The sequence below is a fragment of the Leucoraja erinacea genome, unplaced genomic scaffold (genome assembly GCF_028641065.1).
Source record: "Leucoraja erinacea ecotype New England unplaced genomic scaffold, Leri_hhj_1 Leri_198S, whole genome shotgun sequence".
In the NCBI taxonomy this organism is placed as follows: domain Eukaryota; kingdom Metazoa; phylum Chordata; class Chondrichthyes; order Rajiformes; family Rajidae; genus Leucoraja; species Leucoraja erinaceus.
Genome location: NW_026576099.1, coordinates 113,641 through 121,924, shown reverse-complemented (window position 1 = coordinate 121,924; position 8,284 = coordinate 113,641).

Genomic DNA, 8,284 nt, shown 5'->3' with positions numbered 1-8,284 from the left:
ATAAGTGTGAGGTGCTGCATCTTGGCAGGACAAATCAAAATAGGACGTACATGGTAAATGGTAGGGAATTGAAGAATGCAGTTGAACAGAGGGATCTGGGAATAACTGTGCACAGTTCCCTGAAGGTGGAATCTCATGTAGATAGGGTGGTAAAGAAAGCTTTTGGTATGCTGGCCTTTATAAATCAGAGCATTGAGTATAGAAGTTGGGATGTAATGTTAAAACTGTACAAGGCATTGGTGAGGCCAATTCTGGAGTTTGGTTTACAATTTTGGTCGCCTAATTATAGGAAGGATGTCAACAAAATAGAGAGAGTACAGAGGAGATTTACTAGAATGTTGCCTGGGTTTCAGCAACTAACTTACAGAGAAAGGTTGAACAAGTTAGGGCTTTATTCTCTGGAGCGCAGAAGGTTAAGGGGGGACTTGATAGAGGTCTTTAAAATGATGAGAGGGATAGACAGAGTTGATGTGGACAAGCTTTTCCCACTGAGAGTAGGGAAGATTCAAACAAGGGGACATGACTTGAGAATTAAGGGACTGAAGTTTAGGGGTAACATGAGGGGGAACTTCTTTACTCAGAGAGTGGTAGCTGTGTGGAATGAGCTTCCAGTGAAGGTGGTGGAGGCAGGTTCGTTTTTATCATTTAAAAATAAATTGGATAGTTATATGGACGGGAAGGGAATGGAAGGTTATGGTCTGAGCGCAGGTAGATGGGACTAGGGGAGAATATGTGTTCGGCACGGACTAGAAGGGTCGAGATGGCCTGTTTCCGTGCTGTCATTGTTATATGGTTATTATATGGTAATTAAGGGACTGAAGTTTAGGGGTAACATGAGGGGGAACTTCTTTACTCAGAGAGTGGTGGCTGTGTGGAATGAGGTGGTGGAGGCAGGTTCGATTTTACCATTTAAAAATAAATTGGATAGGGATATGGACGGGAAAGGAATGGAGGGTTATGGTCTGAGTGCAGGTAGATGGGACTAGGGGAGAATACGTGTTCGGCACGGACTAGAAGGGCCGAGTGGCCTGTTTCCGTGCTGTAATTGTTATATGGTTATATGGTTCTTGTGCAACAGCTGATGTTTTGTGAGTCTTCAAGATTGCAACCTTCACCTGGTCCGCCTTGTTTCGACGAATGCAATCAACCTGGCGTGCACAATCAAATAAGATCAAATAGAACAAGTTGTCCTACAACTTTAGGCTGTGCACGCCACATACAAGAAGAAGTTGGGAATGGTTATTCAAATCCTCGCGGGGTGAAAAACTCACAGATACAGTGCAGAAACAGGCCCACTGGGTCCACACCGACCAGCGATCCCCGCACACTAACACTATCCTACACACACACACACACACACCGGGGACAATTTACAAGCAAATTAATCGACCAAACCTGCACGTCCTCGGAGCGTGGGAGGAAACCGAAGATCTCGGAGAAAACCAACGCAGGTCACGGGGTTAGAACGTCCAATTGAACCCTCGATTCTCTGGCGCTGTGAGGCAGCAAACACGACCGCAACTTAGCTATATTATCGCTGGAGGTGTAAGGAAGTGCAGCTGCTGGGAATCTAGAGCAAATCACAAAGTGCTGGAGGAACTCGACAGGTCAGGTCGTCTCTGCGGGAGAGGAATGCACAGGTGACCTTTGAGTTTAGTCCCTCGCTCTGGGTCCAAAGAGCGGGGCACCATTCAGGCGAGCCCCAGGCTGCAGCAGGGCCTCCAGCCCTCGGGTTAGAAGGGAAAGATAGATCGGCCCATGATTGAATAGCGGAGTAAAGTTGATGGGCCGAATGGCCTAATTCTGCTTCTATCACTTATGGACATGGATTGGTGACTTTTCAGGACACAGAAACATAGAAAATAGGTGCAGGAGTACAGGCCATTCGGCCCTTCAAGCCTGCACCGCCGCTCAATATGATCATCCAACTCAGTATCCTGTACCTGCCTTCTCTCTATACCCCCTGATCCCTTTAGCCACAAGGGCCACATCTAACTCCCTCTTAAATATAGCCAATCAACTGTGTGGCCTCAACTACTTTTTGTGGCAGAGAATTCCACACATTCACCACTCTCTGTGTGTGAAAAAAAAAAATGTTTTTCTCATCTCGGTCCTAAAAGATTTCCCCCTTATCCTTAAACTGTGTGTGTGACCCCTTGTCCTGGACTTCCCCAACATCGGGAACAATCTTCCTGCATCTAGCCTGTCCAACCCCTTAAGAATTTTGTATGTTTCTATAAGATCCCCCCCCTCAATCTTCTAAATTCTAGCGAGTACAAGCCGAGTCTATCCAGTCTTTCTTCACATATGAAAGTCCTGCCATCCCAGGAATCAGTCTGGTGTACCTTCTCTGTACTCCCTCTATGGCAAGAATGTCTTTCCTCAGATTAGGAGACCAACACTGTACGCAATACTCCAGGTGTGGTCTCACCAAGACCCTGTACAACTGCAGTACAACCTCCCTGCTCCTAGACTCAAATCCTCTATGGCAAGAATGTCTTTCCTCAGATTAGGAGACCAAAACTGTACGCAATACTCCAGGTGTGGTCTCACCAAGACCCTGTACAACTGCAGTAGAACCTCCCTGCTCCTAGACTCAAATCCTCTATGGCAAGGATGTCCTTCCTCAGATTTGGAGACCAAAACTGTACGCAATACTCCAGGTGTGGTCTCACCAAGACCCTGTACAACTGCAGTAGAACCTCCCTGCTCCTAGACTCGATCCTCTATGTTATAGATTAGGAGACCAAAATGTACGCAATACTTGTGTGGTCTCACCAAGCCTGTATCCTTCTTCAAATCCCTGCTCCTATATTCGAATCCGATAGAAGGGTCCAACCGCCATTTGCCAAATCCTTCTTCAAACTCCTCCCGACCCCAAAAGTTGTCCTCCAGTGATGCTGCCTGGCCCGCTCATTTACTCCAGCAACTTGAGTCTTTGTCGTTTGAATGCTGTTCAAAAAGTAGTGCCTGCCCCAACCACTTCCTCTGCCAGCTCGTTCGTTACACCTCACGCTGCCTCGGCAAGGCCAGCAGAGTAATTAAGTGCGAGTCTCACCCCCGGACACTCCCTCTTCTCCCCTCTCCCATCGGGCAAAAGGTACAGCAGTGTGAAAACCAACGCAAACACACACACACACACACACACACGCACGCCCCCAGATTCAGTGTTTAAGAAAGAACTGCATGTGCTGGAAAAATTGAAAAATGCTGGAGAAACTCAGCGGGGTGAGGCAGCATCTATGGGAGACAGTTTCTTCCCAGAAGCTGAGAACAGACAATAGACGATATGTGCAGGAGTAGAGGCCATTCGGCCCTTCGAACCAGCACCGCCATTCAATGCGATCGTGGCTGATCATCCCCAATCAGTACCCCGTTCCTGCCTTCTCCCCTGACTCCGCTATCTTTAAGAGCCCTATCTAGCTCTCTCTTGAAAGCTTCCAGAGAACCGGCCTCTACCGCCCTCTGAGGCAGAGAATTCCACAGACTCACAGCTCTCTGTGAGAAAAAGTGTTTCCTCGTCTCCGTTCTAAATGGCCAACTCCTTATTCTTAAACTGTGTGTGTGTGTGTGTGTGTGGCCCCTGGTTCTGGACTCCCCCAACATCGGGAACATGTTTCCTGCCTCTAGCGTGTCCAGCTGTTTTTTCCCAGCTGTTATCAGGCAACTGAACCATCTTACCACAACCAGAGAGCAGTCCTGAACTACTATCTACCTCTTTGATGATCCTTGGACTATCCTCGATGGACTATCTTTGCTGGCTTTACCTTGCACTAAACGTTATTCCCTCATCATGTATCCAGGGGTGGAAATCCTAGGGGGGGACAGGGGGGACACACACTCCCCCCCCCTCCCCCATGCTTTGAGAGGTGGGGGACAATTCCCCCCCCATGTTTCGTAATCTGGACTTTATCAGACGTTTTCTAAGGGATGAATCGGCCAGTTCCCCACCCCCATCCACATTAACGGGACGGAGGTGGAACGTGTTTCTAGCTTCAGGTTCCTGGGAGTCAACATCTCCGATGACCTCTCTTGGACCCACAATACCTCTACTCTGATCAAGAAGACTCATCAGCGTCTCTTCTTCCTGAGGAGACTGAAGAAGGGCCATCTGTCTCCTCAGATCCTGGTGAACTTCTACCGCTGCACCATCGAGAGCATCCTTACCAACTGCATCACAGTATGGTATGGCAACTGCTCTGTCTCCGACCGGAAGGCATTGCAGAGGGTGGTGAAAATTGCCCAACGCATCACCGATTCCACGCTCTCCCCTCCATTGAGTCTGTCCAAAGCAAGCGCTGGACCAAGACTGCTCTCACCCCAACCATGGACTGTTTACCCTCCTACCATCCGGGAGGGAGGTCTTCCGGAGGTCGAGGGCTTTCCACGGCAACCTAGGTCAGCTACCTCGATGCCAATCACCCCCCCCCCCCCCCCCCCGGTCGTTTGCTACACGGCATTTTTTCGTTGTATCCACTGGCTGAATCTGAATCAGTTCGCGGGGCCTTTCATCGCCCGGCGCGGCTTAAAATCAAACTGCCACATCGAGGCGATCGATGTTGAATGGCGATGAAAAAGCCCTCGGACCAAGCCGCGCTGCTGGAGTTCGGAGTCGGCCCACCAACCATGTCAGCTCCCGATGTCAACGCGCCTCTGCGTGTGCGGTGTGCGCGTGCAGCGGCGGCAAGAAGTTGTGTGTCCCCCCGCCAAGCGTTGTCAGCGATTTCCGTGCCTGCATGTATCTGTACACTGTGGACGGCTCGATTGTAATCATGTGTTGTCTTCCCGCTGGCTGGTTAGCGCGCAACAGAGGCCTTTCACTGTACCTCGGTCCTAAAAGATTTCCCCCTTATCCTTAAACTGTGTGGCCCTTGTTCTGGACTTCCTTCCAAATCTGAGGAAGGACATTATTGCCATAGAGGGAGTGCAGAGACGGTTCACCAGACTGATTCCTGGGATGTCAGGACTGTCTTATGAAGAAAGACTGGATAGGCTTGGTTTATACTCTCTAGAATTTAGGAGATTGAGAGGGGATCTTATAGAAACTTACAAAATTCTTAAGGGGTTGGACAGGCCAGATGCAGGAAGAATGTTCCCGATGTTGGGGAAGTCCAGGACAAGGGGTCACAGCTTAAGGATAAGGGGGAAATCCTTTAAAACCGAGATGAGGAGAACTTTTTTCACACAGAGAGTGGTGAATCTCTGGAACTCTCTGCCACAGAGGGTAGTTGAGGCCACAGTTCATTGGCTGTATTTAAGAGGGAGTTAGATGTGGCCCTTGTGGCTAAGGGGATCAGGGGGTATGGAGAGAAGGCAGGTACGGGATACTGAGTTGGATGATCAGCCATGATCATATTGAATGGCGAATGGTGCAGGCTCGAAGGGCCGAATGGCCTCTACTCCTGCACCTAATTTCTATGTTTCTATGTCTATGTTTCTATGTCTATGTTTCTATGTAAACTAAACTGAATTCAGCTCCCTTCTGTGTCTCCCCCTGAGGAGAAGAAGCGTTGTAGATATAAATGAGGCCAAAAGGGATTTGACGTCAAGGGAATGATCGGAGAATCTTTGGGATGTCCTGAATGATTGCTTTATGGCCTCTTAAACTTGCCATCTGGATCTTTTAAAACCCAACTCATTCTCGCACAATATTTCTCAAGTCACTGCAGGAGGATAAGGTTTTAGGAATTCGAAAAGTTGACTGAATTTTCATTCTTTTTGTGTTGTTATCACTGCCAGCAGACTGCAATAAAATGTCTGTGTTTTTATGTATTTTTTCTTATTTTTTGTTGGGGTGTGTGTGTGGGGGGGTGGGGGTGGGGTGGGAGGGGGGGGGGGAAACTTTTTAAATCTCTCCCTGCACGGGAGACCTGACCTTTTCTCGTCGGGTCTCCGTTGTCGTTGGGGCTGCAATGAGGAGCGGCCTCCAACAGGAAGAGACCGGGGACTCTGGTGCCGACGACTCACCGTCGCCGTCGCGGGGCTGGCCGAGTCCGGAGCGGGTGGAGCGGTGGAGGAGCGCTGCTGCTGCAGCCCGACCAGAGAGTCGGAGGCTTCAACTGCAGGTCTGCGGACGGCGGGCACCGGGAGCCCGCGGGTCCCTGGAGGGAGACCGCTTTTCAGGGCTCTCGCAACGGCGACTTCCCCCGCCCGAGTTGCGGGGTTGAAGAGCTCCTGGAGCGGGGCCTGACATCACTGCCCCGCGCGGCTTGGAATGGCCGCGGGACTCTGCGAGCGCACGCCGGGGGCTCTAACACCAAGACCCGGTGTGCGACCTCGCACCACCCGGCGTGGCTTTAATGGCCGCGGGACAATCGCCATCGCCAGCCGGGGGCTTTGACTTTGACTCTGACATCGGGGGGGGGGGGGGAGAGTGCAGTGGAGAGATAAGTTTATTTGGCCTTCCATCACAGCGATGTGATGGATGTTTATGTAAATTATGTTGTGTCTCGGGTCTATGTGTCTGTAATGTATGGCTGCAGAAACGGCATTTCGTTTGGACCTCAAGGGGTCCAAATGACAATTAAATGTATCTTGTAAACAACAAGGGAGACACAAAAAGCTGGAGTAACTCAGCGGGACAGGCAGCGCCCCTCGACAGAAGGAATGGGTGACGTTTCTGGGTCGAGACCCTCGTTCTCGAACCCGAAACGTCACCCGTTCCTCCTCTCCAGAGACGCTGCCCGTCCCGCTGAGTTGCTCCAGCCTTTTTTGTCCAACTTCGGTTTAAATCAGCGTCTGCAGTTCCTTCCTACGCAAGTAATGAGAAAAACATTTCATTCCTGCAATAAATCTTAGGTAGCAAGATGTGACTTTGGACATTAGGGTCACCGTTTAAGGATAAGGGGGAAATCTTTTAGGATTGAGATGAGAAAAATATTTTTAGGATTGAGATGAGAAAAACACAGAGGGAGAGAGGGAGAGGGAGATGGAGAGAGAGGGAAGGGGAGAGAGAGAGAGGAGGGAGAGAGGGAGAGAGAAAGAAGGAGGGAGAGAGAGATGAGAATTTCATTTTTCACACATAGAGTGGTGAATCTGTGGAATTCTCTGCCACAGAAGGTAGTTGAGGCCACACAGTTCCTTTGCTATATTTAAGAGGGAGTTAGATGTGGCCCTTGTGGCTAAAGGGACCAGGGGGGTGTGGAGAGAAGGCAGGTACGGGATACTGAGTTGGATGATCAGCCATGATCATATTGAATGGCGAATGGTGCAGGAGAGAAAGAACTCCCTGCAAGAATGATTCTGCTCCTAGATGAGAATTTCAGATTTGCATTCACACATAGAGTGGTGAATCTGTGGAATTCTCTGCCACAGAAGGTAGTTGTATTGTGGCCACACAGATTTCATGTGGCTATATTAAGAGGGAGTTAGATGTGGCCCTTGTGGCTTGTCAAGTGTACTGATCAGGGGGGGTATGGAAACATAGACATAGGAAGGCAGGGATCGAGGCTGCACCTGAGCCATTCAATATGATGATCATCCGTGATCATATTGAATGGCCACATCTAACTCCCTCTTAAATATAGCCAATGAACTGTGTGGCCTCAAATACCTTCTGTGGCAGAGAATTCCACAGATTCACCACTCTGTGTGTGTGAAAAAATATGTTTTTCTCATCTCGGCCCTAAAAGATTTCCCCTTTATCCTTAAACTGTGTGTGTGGCCCCTTGTCCTGGACTTCCCCAACATCGGGAACAATCTTCCTGCATCTAGCCTGTCCAACCCCTTAAGACTTTTGTAAGTTTCTATAAGTTTCTATCCAAGTCAGGTAGGTCACTTGTATTTCTATAGCACATGTAAAAAACAACTCTCGTTGGCCAAACAGCTTTACATGGGTGGAGGTACTAACGTTATCCAGTCAGCGGAAAAACTGCACATGATTACAATCGAGCAATCGACTGTGTACAGATGGTGCAAGATAAGGTCCGATTAAAGATATTCTGAGGGACTCCCAGGAGGTCAGGACCGCTCTCTAGTTGGTGAGAGGACGGTTCAGTTGCCTGATAACTGCTGGGAAGAAACTGTCCCTGACTCTGGAGGTATCTGGAATCTGTGTGTGCATGTATGCATCTGTTTAAGTGTGTGTGTGTGTGTGTGTGTGCATGAAAGTGTGCAAATGTGTGTGTGTATCTGTGAATGTATGTGCGCGCATGTATGCATCTGTAAATGCGTGTGCTCGCATTCGAGTGTGCAAGAAAGTGTGTGCAAATGTGTGTATGTATCTGTGAGTGTATGTGTGTGCATGTATGCATCTGTTTAAGTGTGTGTGTGTGCATGAAAGTGC